Here is a 16,949-nt window from a genome sequence, read left to right on the forward strand (position 1 = left end):
AAGTGATTTGAGAATGTACCCATTATGTTGTGTCTTCTCTGTTTCACTTCTCTACTCAATTTGTAATCTGTTTTGAGATTACCTGCCAAGCAAATTCACTTCTCAGAACCTAGTCCCAAGGCTTCATGCTGTAGAAACTAAAGTTAATCATGACTATCTTCCCTTCCTCCTTCCCTCCTTCCCTCCTTCCCTCCTTCCCTCCTTCCCTTCTTCCCTCCCTCCCTCCTTCCCTTTCTCCCTCCCTCTCTCTCTCTCTTTCCCTCATATGATCCCATGGTTTTCTTAAAATATTTAGATCACCTATCGAGAAACTGAAATATGAAGGTTATTTAAGCAGAATTCAGGCAATATTAGACTCTCCCCAGGAATCTTCCTTTTCCTTTAATGAAATCAAGTTTCTTCCATGTTCATTGTAGTTTGGTCTCAACCTCTGTCTAGAAGATCTTAGAAATCTTTAGTTTCCAATGTGAGGTTATTTATTTTATTTTATTTATTTTAGCTACTAACAGTACAAGGTCTGGAAACTCTCATTGTCAAGTTCGAAGTTCTTGCTGTGAAGTAAAGCAGAGTCCCAGCCATGACGGGATCTCACATTTCATCATTGTTTCTGTAGCTCTCCTGACCTCAGCCTACACTTTTCAGAGTACAGGACCACTTTCAAGCAAGCACGGCTGAGTTGCTCCCTCTACTTGAAACGTTTGACAGAGGAGCAAATGTTTTCCTCTGGAAAATCATTTCCTGAAGAGGCTGATACCACATCAGTACACCTAATTCTAAATGCTTCTCATTTAGGTTCACCTACATCTTTTTACCCTGCAATAAACGAATAAATACATAAATAACTCTGTCATTATTGAATTGTAGGAAAACTGGCTAGCTAGTGGGCTGTTTGTTACTAATTTTGGGGTACTGGACAATGGTTGATTTTCACTGAACTCATTTTTGTGCAGCTGTTGAAGAGTTTTCGAACTGCAAGTTTCCTGGAGGGCATCGCTGGGAGAAATGCAGTCATGGTATTTCTTTTTGTAATTTCTCTTTAATTTTCCAAATAAAGAGAACTTTTATTCTCAATAATTTCTAAATTTGTTTTTTTTTCCCTTCATCACTGAACCAAACAAAGATAATAATTACTAGAACACTTAACGTCCTGCATGAATTTCTTATGTGAATTTCTCTTGAGTCTGCATATGCATAACTTAACTATTGGAATATAAAAATATTACTTCAGATTTACAAACAAATAAAATATTCAGACCCCAAGAAAAGAAACCCTCGTGTCATCTGGGTATGTTCAAGAAGCAAATACAAGCCAGACCATCCACCAACAAATGAAAAGAAATGGCCATTTCTTTCATTTTAGTGCTGAAAATTATTTTCCCAACTCATGTGTCTAACATCTGAGACCTGGTTGCCCTCACATTAGCCAGATACATAGCACTCTGAACTGAAAGTTTCAACTGGACACATCTTGCTCTCCAGTAGCTGTGAAACGGAAACATAGGCGTGGGATCAAACCAAACACCCTCCTATGGAAGGAATCTACTCTCGAGAGGGGATCATAGAGCCTGGGATGGCTGAAAAGGTCCTGTTCTTTATCAAGCAAGGCTGACATCACACCACAAAATTCAGGAAATGAGAAGGAGAATTTCGTTCTTCATGATAGGAACTACTTCATGTAGCCTTTGACATGCTCTGGGTATGTGTGTGTGGTTGTTGGACAGGAGAGAACTGAAGTCCATTTAACTCCTGGCTTTCCCATTTACCAGCTGTGAAATTACTTAAACACTTCAGCAACCATTTAAACACTTGACCCTTGGTTTGCTCAGCTACGTGGTAGAGAATGATCTTGACGTTATTTTACATTCTCTGAGGAGATTCTGAAAGGAATAAACTCACCAGTGTATGGGAAAACGTGTAGCACTTTAGGAAACTGTCTGCAGTTGGTATAAGTGCTTACTTTGACTAAGAAATAGGGACATTCCTAAGGTGTTAACTATAACGTATCACTGTGTCCTTATAGCTTTGATGTGGGTACTGATATTATTTTCATTTTACATGTGAGTATGTTCAGGAAACTTGTGAGCAGAACGTAGACAAGGTAGAATTTGAACCCAATTAATCAAATGCAGTAAGCTAAGCTCAGTAGAGAGTGGTTCATTATCTGGTACCTACCTGTAGCAAGGTAAGTTCAGAAAATGATTACAAGTATTTGAAAACATTCCAGGTTTTTAATATTGTCTCAACATGAAAGGACATCATCATTTTTAGCAGTTTGTATTTGTTATATGTTATGAAATATTGGTTTACAATCAATTGAAAAGGACATTGCTTTAAATTACTTAGCTCTGCAATAAATTTTGTTGGAATACTGTGAATATTTATAAGACGGCTATGATAAAAGAATTAGAAGCGAAACTTTATTAATCACTCTGTCTGATTTATAATAAAGGATATGCTTGTGAATACCATGAAAATAAATAAAATCCACAAACCTAAAATTGGGTACAAGAAATCAGGTCTACTATCCAAATTTCCCATCTTCTTTTATTCTTTATTACCGTTCTAGAATTTAGACAGTTTGCTAACACAGTAGTACTTCATCTACCAATCGCATATTCAATAATGTATAAACGGTATGGAAGCATCATGTGAGAATTTGATCTCTACTAGAAGAATTATTTATATTATATAATGTAGCAAATATTCCCCAAATATAAACACTGGAGGAATAAACACTTATTTCTAGAAAGTTTGCAGCTAATCAATATTGGAACTAATGAAAAGCACCTTAATGTAAGGTGCTGCAACAAGGTGTGGAATCCCACTGACACTACTGTTTTTCTCTATCTGTTTTTTCAGGTATGACTTGTTAAGGATAAATGATCATTTTCCCATTTTTATTTAACTCTTGTGTCTCTCAAGCTCACTTCATTTCCTAAAATGTTGGCAATTCATTACTTTTTCCTTTGAAACTTTACAGTGTTAACCCTAAAATTCTATCTCAAACGAAGGGCTCCTGATAATTACAACTATTCAAGAATTCATTTTCTTTCTCTTAAAACAAACAACAACAGCAACAACAATAAAAAAAAAAACCAGACGTGGTGGAAGAGAGGAAACAGGATGGGAGTCTACTATAGAGGGTCCTGATTTACCCAGCAGGGGATCCAAGCAGATGTTCAGATTCAGGACCAAACTTTGGGCAGAGCACAGGGAGTCTTATGGAGAAAGAGAGGGGTGGGTTTAGAGGGACACTGAAGAGACAGAAGCCCCATAAAGAGACCAGCAAAACTAAAAGATTTGAGCCTAGAGTGTCCTGCAGATGTACGAATGGAGCACCATGCATAGAGAGGACCTAGACCTCCTGCTCAGATGTGGCCAATAGGCAGCTCAGTCTCCATGTGGATCTCTGAGTGAGGGGAGCAGGGGCTGCATCTATCATGAACTCAGTTGACTACTCTCTGATTACTCACCTCTGATGATGCAGCCTTGCCAGGCCACAGAGGAAGAGGATCCAAACCTTAACAAGCTATGAGCAAATGGCAATTGTGGAGAACTCCCCCTTTCAATGGACTAGGGGAAGGGGATAGAGGGAAGAGAGAGGGAAGTTGGGACTGGGAGAGCTAAGGGAGGGGGCTTCAATGGGATATATAATGAATAAATTGTGAAGAAATTTTTTTTTTTAAAAAAAAGTATAGTGTCTGCTTAGCACAATCATCAAGACAGCAGCTTGGAATTTCAGAGATAGCACGTGCCACCACCACATACTCCATTGTCTCAATATATGACCCTCAAGCCTCTTGGTGTTTCAGTTTCTTAATTACCAGATGCATATGTCTGACATGAAAAACATACTTTGTAGTTTCCTTACGCAAAACTGGAGAAGAAAATAAAATAAAATATTTGAAAATTGCTCTATAAGGGCCATGTACTAATTAAATTTTAGGACACATCAAACATGATATGGTATAATTAATAATAATTAGGACAGAATTATTGGAAAATATTCAATGCTATCTATGTAAACCTCATCATTTACCATTACTTTTATTTTCATCATTACTATCATTATAAAAATCATGTGTGGTAAATTACCATAAATCATGTGGAGAAGGAGGTTCATCTTTCAATAGGCACTGGGCAATGGAATCAGGAACAAGAAGTATTAAACTGTGGAAATGAAACTGTGGCCTCAGAGCTTCTGTTTCCCCACCCAGGCTCAAGCGTGAGAGAAACAGTGAAAATGGAGTTGATCAGACAGCAAAATGACGTGGGAGCTCAAGCTTGCATGCGACTCTCATTACACCTGGCAAAGATTATTGGTTGTTGCTTCATTTCCATGATCTAAATCTCAAACAACCATCTGTTTTGACATATATAAGGATGGCATTTTTGAACTGTGATATATCTCGGTACAATTGAACTAGCCCGTTAAGTCATTTCAATGACGGTGGGATGATGGAACGGTGACAATGACGATGATGATGATGATGATTAAGAAGTGGGATAAAGACATTTTCTCAAGGAAAGTAACTTTTGATGGCAGGTGTAGGAGATATTAACAAGTGTTGGTGAATACTGAGTGTGCTCAGGGTCTTTCTGAAGTAGAATGTGGTAAGGTTCAATGATGTGATATAAAATATTCCGTCTACACTCAAAGCCAGAAGATTCCCATACATGGCCCAAGAATCCATTCTGAGGATATTCCTAGGCCTCTGAATGTATTTCCATCTGTTTGCAAGCACAGCCTTGACAATGGAGTGTGGCCAGGCTATTCTGAAAGCACATGTAAACCTGACATTCACAAGCATGTGTTTGATGTAAAAGCAGCACAATTAACTTTATAGTCCTATGCAATCTATGGCAATCCACTCAGATGGCATATGGAGACCGATGCCAATATTTGATTTCTGTGATTAACTGAAGCAAATATCCTTTAAAATATATGGACTAGCCTAAAAAGCTAGTTGCACTCATATAAACTTAGATTTTGAAGGCTGAAGCAGTATTGTTTTGAGCTTAAGGCTAACATGGGCTACCTGGTTAATAACATCCTATCCAGGGCTATGGTAAGAATTTGCTTCAAAATAATGCACAGACATGAGCATGCTATGTTAAAATATCTATCTTAGTGTAGAGATGCTGAGATAAAAGATAAATGTGTTCGCAAGACAAGTGAACAAGTTAAGGCAAAATATCCACTAACTAATGGTGTTATGAAGTCACTTTACCAATTACAGACCGTAGCCACGCAGGACTATCAGGTCTTCCAAACTCACCCATGCCAAGACTCAATGCTGAAATGTTAGCAAATTAAATGGAAAAATGCTGTTTCCACTTTTAGTTTGCTAGTAACTCCATATGTTCACATATGTTTCTGTGAGTAATTTGTTATATTTTCATTTCTCTTCTGTGAAACGGTTTTGTTTTTGTTTATCCTTAGTAACTTTGTCCAAGATTTATGTCTGTCTGCATTTTTTTTTTGTGTGGCATAGTTTTGTTTTTTTGTTGTTGTTGTTGTTTGTTTGTTTGTTTTGTTTTTCAGTAAGTCCTTGCAGTCAATTCTGCTACTTTTTCATCTTTGTTTCAGCCTGTCAGACCATGTACAAAGTATCTCTCTATACAAGTGTTTTTTAATTCATATGCACATTTTCTGCTTTTTAAAGATATGCATTTTATCCCCAAGTCTTTAGTTCACTTAGCAAGTGTGGTGAAGAAAAGTCTGTCTGTATATTAATTTTTCTCAAATGATATTCTAATTATGGTGATATTCCTTTCGGCTATACTTCCTTATTCTGACTGGAAATGTCACCTTTATCATGTGAAATGTTATACAGTTAATCATGGTCTTCGCACCTGGTTGAGAATGTGTGTCCTGTAGTCAGACTACAAGGAAATTACAGACACAAGTTGTGACCTTAAGCAATTTATTTCACTACCTTCTGACTAAGTTTTCTAACCTAAAAAAAATGGAATAATGTGAGGCTGAAAATTACATAAATGAATTAACAAATGCAAAGAACAGTATCTTGCATTTAGCAACCAATTCAGCACATGATAATCATCCTTTGATAATGACATTGAAGTGAAACAACACAAGTTCAGAGGAGCAATTTGGGGTCATGGGGTCACTTTGTAGAGGGCCATATGATCAGTCAAAGAAGCACTTGGAATGGCGTTGCTCCTGGAGAACTTGCTTTGTTTCTATTATTGGAAGACTACAGTACACATGAGATGCCAACCATAAGAAGAAACATTTTAAAGAGGAGCTCTTGACCCTTTCAGTGCTTCTAAGGTGAAGAGTATGGAAGAATTCAAATGTTGGATGGGGAAGCAAGTTATTCATAATTATGGCAAAAAAATGAGTGAATGAATGAATGAAAGCAGAAAGATTATAGTGGATTGGAGTCTAAAAGGTGAGGTTTATCAATGGCATTTCATCAATAAAAAACAAAATGTAACTTAATAAATTATAGTCACAGTTTTCAATATGAACAATATTTTTAATGGAAATTGTTAAACTAATTCCCTCCATACTACTAAGGCCAAACGTGAATTAATTACAGCTCCTTGTAAGAGCTGTCAATTTTCTCATAGTAGGTGTGTATAAGTATACTTAAACATTAAATTTCTTTCCCACATGGTTGTAAGTAACATCGACAATATTTGTTTTCATTATCTATCAGTAGATCAGAATGGATATTGATTAAAATTAAAATGTATTCAACAATATTCATTAACTGGGCTAGAAAATGCAAACTACACTATGGAAACTGTTTTTTTCCTAGCACCTACACGGCATTTCACAGCTGCCTGTAAATACCCCGCCCCAGGGCTATCTATCACCCTCTTCTGGCATCTGCATGTGCTGCACATAAACTCAGTCAGATACACATAAAACTGAAAAATAAATACACACATAAATCTTTACACACATGTCATTATTATCTTCACATGTCACAACTATTTTAATGAGTGAATTTTATGCATGGGTATAATTTATATTAGCTCTTCCTGCTATAAACTGTACTAGTTGGCATAATTTGAGCACTTACTTTGGAATTTAATTCTGCCATAAAACTAAATTCCTTTTTTAGAAAATCTATTTTTACCCTGGGCTTTTTTGTTAGTAGTTTTCTATTTCTCTAAAGATTTCATTCACAGTAATTGCTTTGTTCTTTTTCTATTCTAGTTTTACATAGCATTCTTATTTTAAATCTGTGTTAAGTGAGCTCACATTTCTTAATTCTAACTTCGGTGCATTTTTGTTTTTCACTTTTTGAGTCAACTTTATTGAAATGTAATAAATTGCATCTAGACTTATAATGTAAGGATAGAGAATAGTCTCTGCTCAGGCTTCCTCTCCCAGAGACCAGCAAGAATCCATACTGAGACGTTGTGAGCTCCTACCCAAAAGACATCCAGGATCTTTCACTTCAGAAGTGAGCTAACACCAAAGATTTATTGGCATGACACATCCTGCTCTCTGCCTCATGCCTGGAAATCAGAAAGCCTGGTGGCTGAATCTTGCTGTGAAACCCAGCCCATACCCCTGAAGGCTATGAGAACAGACTCCTATGCATTGGGTTCCTGGAAATGGGCTCTGACTCCTCTCCCAAGGCATCCCATCATGCTGTCTCATTTGTGTGCATTTGAATTTGCCTCAGCTTCCTTACCATCCTGTTGCCCTTCTCTCTGACTGACATGGCTTTAATTACTGTTATAGACACACTATTCTCCAGTAATCTGTCTCAGTGACTTTTAGAACCTCCCATCCAAAACATTGTGCTGAACTGAAGCTTGATGAGCATATAACCATATATTTAACACGACGAAGAGGGAATGAAGCATTTCTACAGTCAGAAAAGCACCAGTATTCTGGTTGGCAACCATTCATCTCCGCCTCTGCTCAATGCAGCCTTGGTTTACTTCATTTTTAATGAAAAATCACAAATAAAATGAACCACATAGCCTGCCACAGAGGGCCTCTGGAAGGCTCTACCCTGCAGGGTATCAAAGCATTTGCTTTGACTTATGGCCGACCTTTAGGCAGAGTGCAGGGAATCTTATGAAAGAAGTAGGAGATAGTAAGACCTGGAGAGGACAGGCGCTTTACAACAGAGCAACAGAACCAAAAAAATCTGGGCACAGGGGCCTTTTCTAAGACTGATACTCCAACCAAGGACCATTCATGGAGATAACCTAGAACCCCTGCACAGATGTAGCCCATGGCAGTTCAGTGTCCAAGTGGGTTCCATTGTAATGGGAACAGGGACTGTCTCAGACATGAACTGTTTGGACTGCTCTTTAATTACCTTCCCATGAGGAGAGGTGAGCAGCCTTACCAGGATGCAGAGGAAGACAATGCAGCCAGTCCTGATGAGACCTGATAGACTAAGATCAGAAGGAAGGGGAGAAAGATCTCCCCATCAGTGGTCTGGGGGAGTGGCATGGGTGGAAAAAGTTGAGGGAGGGTGGGATTGGTAGGGGAAGGGGGAGGGAGCTACAGAGTGGATACAAAGTGAAAAAATTGTAATTAATAAAAATTAAAATTAAAAGAAAAAAAACAAAAAAAGAACCACATAAAATCAGATGTCGCAGATTCAGTAAAAGAAGGCATTTCAGTGACTCACCCACATATTGTATGTATTGATGGTTGATTACTTCATGTTGGTGACTAGTATCTTTCCCACTACCCACTAGACCAGTGGTTCTCAACTTTCCATTAGCTACCACCCTTCAATACCATTTCTCATGTCATGGTGACCTCCAACCATGAAATTATTTTCATTGCTACTTTTATGAATTGTAATATGAATATCTGATATGCAGGGATCCTGCTATGTGACCCCTGTGAAAGAGTCATTCGGGCCATAGGTTATCAACCACTGCACTGCAATATATTTATACATCCATCAAATGCTAAATATTTGTGTGAACTGTCACAGGTGTTAGTGTCCGATTGCTCTTAGACAGACAGACACACACCAGGAAACATCATGGACTTATTATTGGAAAGCTCTGGGATCAGAAGTCCAATACCTTATGTGCTGCAGACCTAGGTTCAGATGCTGCCTTCTCCAGCTTCCAGAGGCTGCTAAACATCCTAGTGTAGAGGGCACATTTCCTCAGAGTGGAGCTTTCCTGCCTCCCTTTCATGCCTATAAAGACAACTTTCTTAGATTTGTCTAACCAGGATTACTCTGTGTAATCTCAGAGAGTTGATTATATCATAGCTATAAAGCCCTGTTATCCAAGTAATCTCACATTCAGAGGTTTTGAGGATGAGGACAAAGAAACCTTTCTGGAACCATTTTTTTTCTCCCATTACACAAGAAAAAGGATATTGTGAATGAAATTGTGAGCATTGGTGAAAAATCTTAAATATATATATGCCAATGGTTGAGTTGGATGAGAATTGTGTATATATATGTATGTATATATGTTTATATGTGTATATATATGTACATATATATACATATATATATGCATATATATATGTATATGTGTCTATATACACACACACACATATATAAGCCAATGGTTGAGTTGGATGGGAATTGTGTACTTAGCTTAATGAGAAAAAGGCAGACTGTTTTCTGAATTGACTGTGCCATGTCATTTCCTGACTGATACTATATGATACTTCATGTAATGCATGTCTTTTTTAATTTATTATTTTTATGTTAATTACAGTTTATTTACTTTGTATCCCAGCTGTAGCTCCCTCCCTCATTCCCTCCCAATCCCACCCTCCCTCCCTCATCTCCTTCCTGTTCCTCTCTAAGTCCACTGATAGAAGAGGTCCTCCTCCACTTCCATCTGATCCTAGTTTATCATGTCTCTTCAGGGCTGGCTACAATGTCCTCTTCTGTGGCCTAGAAAGGGTGCTCCTCCATTGGAGGTGGGGGGAGGTCAAAGAGCCAGCCCCAGAGTTCATGTCAGAGACAGTCCCTGTTCCCCTAACTAAGGAACCCACTTGGATACTGAGCTGCATTGGGCTACATCTGGGCAAGAGTTTTAGGTTATATCCATTCATGGTCCTTGGTTGAAGAATCAGTCTCAGAAAAGACCCCTGTGTCCAGATATATTTGGTCATTGTGGAGCCCCTGTCCTCTCCAGGTCTTACTAACTTCCCTTTCTTTCATATGATTCCCTGAACTCTGCCCAAGGTTTGGTTATGAGTTACAGCATCGGTTTTGATACACTGCTAGGAAGAGTCTTTCAGAGGCCCTTTGTGGTAGGCTCCTGTCCTGTTTCTTGTTTTCTCCTACTTCTAATGTCCATCCCATTTGTCTTTCTAAGTGAGGATTGATCATTTTACCCTGGGTCCTCTTTCTTGTTTATCTACTTTAGGTGTACAGGTTTTAGTATGTTTATCCTATCTTATAGATCTAGTATTCACTAATAAGTGAGTATATGCCATGTGTGTCTTTCTGCTTCTGAGATACCTCACTCAGGATGACCTTTTCTTGGTCCCACCATTTACCTGCAAATTTCATGATTTCCTTGTTTTTAATTGCTGAGTAGTATTCCATTGTGTAAAAGTACTACAATTTTTGTATCCATTCCTCTACTGAGGGACATCTGGGTTGTTTTCAGGTTCTGGCTATTGCAAATAAAGCTGCTACAAACACCACGACTGAGCAAATGTCCTTGTTGTGTACTTGAACACCTTTTGGATATATGCCTAGGAGTAGTATAGCTGGATCTTCAGGAAACACTATTCCTAATTGTCTGAGTAAGCACCAGATTGATTTCCAAAGTGGTTGTGCAAGTTTACATTCCCACCAGCAATGGAGGAGGGTTCCCTTTTCTCCACAACCTCTCCAGCATGTGTTCTCACTTGAGTTTTTGATCTTGGCCATTTTGATGGGTGTCAGGTGAAATCTCAGGGTTGTTTTGATTTGCATCTCTCTCATGGCTAAGGACCTTGAGCATTTCTTTAAGTGTTTCCCTGCCATTCTGTATTCCTCCACAGAGAATTCTCTGCTTAGCTCTGTAACCCATTTTTTAATTGGATTGTTTGATTTGTTGCTTTTTAACTTCTGTAGTTCTTTGTATCTTCCGGGTATCAGCCTCTGTCAGGGTAATGCATGTCTTGTTAGCATTGCCAAGCCTTCACATTTTACTTGCTATGTAGAAAATATATCACAATTGTATATTTAATTTGTATTTGTTTCCATGATGACTAGCAAGCTGAACACTCTTTTCATGTAACTGATCACACATGTAACATTTATTGTGTAATAAATATATATTCAAATTCTTGCCCATTACAATAGATTTGTCCATTTTTTTGTAGGTACTTATGAGTTTCCACAGACATGCTCAATATGGTCTGTAAGTCACTGGTTTTCCTTTTGAGTTTCTAAAGCAGACATCTTTTCTATGAATAGAAATGATTGCATTTGAAGTAATCAAATCATTGGGTGTAGGCCTGTGATGCGCATTTAGTTCTTTCTTAAAAATGGGCTGAGATAAAGGTCAAAATTGGTTTCTTTCTGTGGGAAAATCAAGTTTCTTACATGTCCTATGTGGCTATGACCTGGAAACCTATCTGCAGTAGTGAGGAAATGAAGAAAAAAAACAGACCCACTAATATGTGTACAGAAAAGCTGGGTCAGCAGGGGTTTGCACACTGACAACAGAAGTGTGTGTAAATAACATAGAACTTTAGCACAAAGACGTGGGAGGGGGTGAGAGGGTGGTGTTAGGGGTAACTAGTGCCGGGGGGAGGGCCTTGTGTGACAGGAGTCTCAAGTTGCAGTCTTGGGGAGTTAGGATCTTCAGTTGCTTTTTGCACACTGCTCAATGTAGTTGTAAACAGTACTGTTTACTCAAACTGTCAACAGGTCCCAATTGCTGGGCCCCTCAGAAGAGAATGTGAGAATGTGTTCTCCTATGATCCCATAATCCTTTAAGAATATATTGCTTATTATTTTTCCAATAATGTTGTATTGCCTTGCCCTAGTCATGAACAGCAAGGCATTCCTTCCCTCAAGTCAGTGTCCTCAGCGCTTCAATCACTGACTTCCTGACACGGAGTCTTTTTAATTCGTAGACCTCTCCTCACAGCTGAACATCCTCTCGTGTGTTGAGAAGGGACTATTGCCTTCCCACTCGCAAGCATTGCTCTGCACGTTGGTCCTTAACTCTTTTGACTTATCTCTAATCCCTCACTTTGCCAGGGTCCATTTCCACGTGGTTGGTAAATGAGAGTTTGGAAGCCAGGTTCTTTATGTGGCCTGGAGCGTGATTGTCCCTCCCTTTCTTTTCTTACAGAGTGAAGAATGTTCTCCTTTTCTGTCTGTTTCTGTAATAAATGTTTTAGACAGAAAAACTTGAGCAAGAGAGAGTTTATTTGGCCTATACACTTAGATCACAAAATTGAGAGAAAGCAGGGCAGAAACTCAACACAGGAACCTGGAGCCAAAAAACATAAAGGGCAGCTGCTTACTGGAAAGCTGTGCCCCTCACAAGTTCATTCACAGGGTCAGGTTTAGCCAACTTTCTTCTGAAGCCCACAACCACCTGCCTAGGGTTGGCGCTGCCCAGTGTGTGCTGGGCCTCCTGCATCAATTAATAATCTAGATAACCCCAATATGCACACAGGCTAACCCTGATCTAGGCAATTCCTAAAAAGAGTTTTCCTCTCAGATAACTATAGACCATGTCAAATTGTCAGATCTAAGGAGGGACAGTGAGTTTCTTTTATATTGTTTTACTTTTCTCTTTCTTTTTAATTTCTTCATGCTGTAAATTAGAAGGTTCTAACTTGTAGCTAGGTAGGCTCAACAATTTAAAGAGGAATTATTGGATGCAGCTTCAGGAAGTACTCTTTAGATGAATGAACATAGCTGCTGAGCACTCCAGATATACACCTGTGTCTACTTAAAAAAATGTCACGCAGGTATGGGGGCGGGAACTCCAACAGCCACTGGAGTTATTGCCTCATTAAAACATGAGGAAATCTTGAGAATGGAAAACATGCACGGAAGGTAACAAAACAAAACAAAATAAAATATAAAAAGAAGGAGAGGATCCTGATTCCTGTTGATAGCACAAAACCATTTGACCAGCTTTACAACATACAGCTTTCAAATATGAACGTCAGTTACTTGTTACATAATTCAGACAGGAAAGAATAAAACTGCACTTATTTACAGTAACCCTTTAGAGGGATGGTTGTGCTTGCTGCTGTACAGGCTGTTGAATTATTGGCCCCATATGAGCCCCATATGAGCTTGCTCCCACTGAGCTGCAGCCGCCTCCTCAGCTATTATTAGGTATCCACCCAGGAAAAGTGAGTCTTTTAAAAAATACATTTACTTTTTAGCGTTTTAAGTCTTTGAGAATTCCTCATTATATTTTGATCATATTCACTCACTCCTCAATCTCCTCCCAGATCCAGCTCCCCATCTTACCCTGGGAGGAACAGGATAGTGCGTACTGTTGACACTCTTGCTTCTGTAATTTGGGGGTTCAGGGCTAGACCGTCACATTCCACTCACATTCCCCACCCTAGTTTAACAAACTGCTAATGTCCATACTTGGTGAGCCATGGAGCGTTAAGTCCATTCCTCTTAGCAGCAGAAAAGATCTGAACGGACAGCCAGGCCTCATTTGTTGTTAGCTAATGAACAGACTGACTTATTGAGACAGTGGTAAGATTCCTTACACATCTAAAATGCCTTCATTCTGTTCTCATGCTCTGCCACCATTTTCGGTGTCTGTGGAACTCAAGGTGAAGAACACTTGACTGTGCAGACATGAATGTTCTCCTCTAGGACACAGGGTTGATAGGGGGTGTCTACACAAGTCTGACTTCAAATCCAGTGGGAAGCTGTTTTCTCTTAGGGAAACATATAGTACCTTTTAGATTTTCTTTATATTTTAGAATCTTTCCAAGGATGTGTTTGTATGTGACAAATTTTGTTTTGGTTTAGTTTCTTCATTGGCCCAGATACTCAGCGACAGGTGTTCAGAAGCTCCATGTGGCTCTACAGTGTGGAGACAATGTCTCCCTAGTTCTTAGAAAGTCTTCCCGCCTCCATTTTTATTGCTCTCTAAATCTAGTTGTAAGATGTTGGATCTTTGGATTCATCCTAAAGTCCTGTGATTTTTTTTTATGTTTTGTCTTAGCATTTCTTTCACCAGATTAACAAAAAATTAAATACAGGGGTTGTTCCTTTTTAAATTTAACAGTTACATTTTTTTAATAATCTGGCAACCCTTTCAATATCTTAGATGATTTTCACAACTTCTAACCCTGCTGTGGTGGGCTAAAATATATTCTAACATAGTATGTAAATATTAATTAAAGGTACTGCTGGTGCTCTTTATGTGAAGCACCTTCTATTTCTTGTTACCTTGAGAAAACTTATAAAAATCTTTTTGATTTGTTTATAAATCTTTCATAATTCTAAATTGTGGTGAGCATTTTATGACTGTTATTTATTGGTTAGAATAATTGAGGATTAGCTGGCCAGGCAGGTGTTTCCTGCTGATACAGAGTGGATTTCCTCCTCATACCTTAGAGTCTATCTCCTTAGCAGGTTGTCCAGTCAAAAGAATTAGTAGTGTGAGTGGTACATGGCATTCAGACACTGGGCCCCAAATTAAAGAAGGAGGAGAGTCATAGAACCCACACTTAAAGGTCATCCCTCACCTTGGGTGGCTGTTTAGGATAACTTTTCATTTTTTTTCAAATATTTTATTTTTATTGTTTAATATTGATTACAGGTTATTTACTTTGTATCCCACTCCCTTATTCCCTCCCTCATCTCCTCCCTACCCGTCTCTAAGACCGCTGATAGGGGAGGTCCCCCTACCCTTCCATCTGACCATAATTTATCAGGTCTCATCAGGACTGGCTGCAATGTCCTCCTCTGTGGCCTATCAAAGCTGTTCTTCCTTCGAGTGGGGGTGGTCAAAGACCCCACCACTGAGTTCATATAAGAGACAGTCCCTGTTCCCCTTACTAGGGAACCTACTTGGATGCTGAGCTGCCATTGGCTATGTCTGAGCAGGGGTTCTAGGTTATATCCATTCATGGTCCTTGATCAGTCTCAGAAAAGACCACTGTGCCCAGATATATTTGGTCCTTGTGGACTCCTGTCCTCTCCAGGTCTTACTAACTCCCCCTTCTTTCATGTGTTTTCCTGCACTCTGCCCAAGTTTTGGTTATGAGACTCAGCATCTGCTTTGATACACTGCTAGATAGAGTCTTTCAGAGACCCTCTACGGTCAGGTTCTTGTGCTGTTTCTTGTTTTCTCCTACTTCTAATGTGCATCCCATTTGTCTTTCTAAGTGAGGATTATCAACTTACTCTGGAACCTCCTTCCTGTTTATCTTCTTTAGGTGTACAGATTTTAGTATGTTTAACCTAGCTTATAGGTCTAGTATCCACTAATAAGTGAGTATATACCATGTGTGTCTTTCTGCTTCTGGGATACCTCACTCAGGATTATCTTTTCTTGGTCCCACCATTTACCTGCAAATTTCATGATTTCCTTGTTTTTAATTGCTGAGTAGTATTCCATTGTGTAAAAGTACTACAATTTCTGTATCCATTCCTCCATTGAGGGACAACTGGGTTGTTTCCAGGTTCTGGCTATTATGAATAAAGCTGCTACAAACACCAGGACTGAGCAAATGTCCTTGTTTTGTACTTGAACACCTTTTGGATATATGCCTAGGAGTAGTATAGCTGGATCTTCAAGAGGCACTATTCCTAATTGTCTGAGAAAGCACCAGATTGATTTCCAAAGTGGTTGTGCAAGTTTACATTCCCACCAGCAATAGAGGAGGGTTCCCCTTTCTCCACAACCTCTCCAGCATGTGTTGTCACTTGAGTTTTTTATCTTGGCCATTCTGATGGGTGTCAGGTGAAATCTCAGGGTTGTTTTGATTTGCATCACCCTGATGGCTAAGGACGTTGAGCATTTCTTTAAGTGTTTCTCTGCCATTCTATATTCCTGTACAGAGAATTCTCTGTTAAGCTTTTAACCCATTTTTTAATTGGATTGTTTGATTTGTTGCTTTTTAACTTCTTTAGTTCTTTCTATAAAGTACCTTGGTGTGACTCTAATCAAGTAAGTGAAAGACCTGTTTAAAAAAAACTTCAAGTCTCTGATGAATGAAATTGAAGAAGATATCAGAAGATGGAAATATCTCCTCTGCTCATGGATTGGTAGGAGTAACATAGTGAAAATAGCCATTCTGCCGAAAGAAATCTAGAATTCAATGCGATTCCCATCAAAATACCAACACAGTTCTTTACAGACCTTGAAAGAAAAATTCTCAACTTCATATGGAAAAACAAAAAAACCCAGAATTTCCAAAACAATCCTATACAACAACAGATCGTCTGGAGTATCTCCATCCCTGATCTCAAGAGCAATAGTAATAAAACTGCATGATATTGGTATGGAAACAGAATAGTGGATCATTAGAACTGAATAGAAGACCCAGAAATAAACCCACACACCTATGGATACTTGATTTTGACAAAAATGCCAAAACCATTCAATGGAAAAAGACAGCATCTTCAACAAATGGTCCTAGTCTAACTGGTTGTCTACATGCAGGAAAATGAAAATAGACCCATATTTATCACCCTGCACAAAATTAAAGTCTAAGTGGATCAAAGACCTCAACATAAAACCAGACACACTAAATCGGTTAGAAGAAAAAGTGGGAAAGAGCCTAGAACTCATTGGCACAGGACACAACTTCCTGAACAGAACACCAACAGCACAGGCTCTAAGATCAACAATCAATAAAGGGGACCCCATGAAACTGAAAAGCTTCTGTAAAGCAAAGGACACTGTCCTCAGAACAAAATGACAGCCTACAGACTGGGAAAGGATCTTCACCAATTTTTCAGTTTTGACTGATAGTTAATATCATTGATTTAGCACAATGAACAGGACAGCTGGAGGGA

Source organism: Meriones unguiculatus, chromosome 10, assembly GCF_030254825.1.
Source record: "Meriones unguiculatus strain TT.TT164.6M chromosome 10, Bangor_MerUng_6.1, whole genome shotgun sequence".
NCBI classification, from domain to species: Eukaryota; Metazoa; Chordata; class Mammalia; order Rodentia; family Muridae; genus Meriones; species Meriones unguiculatus.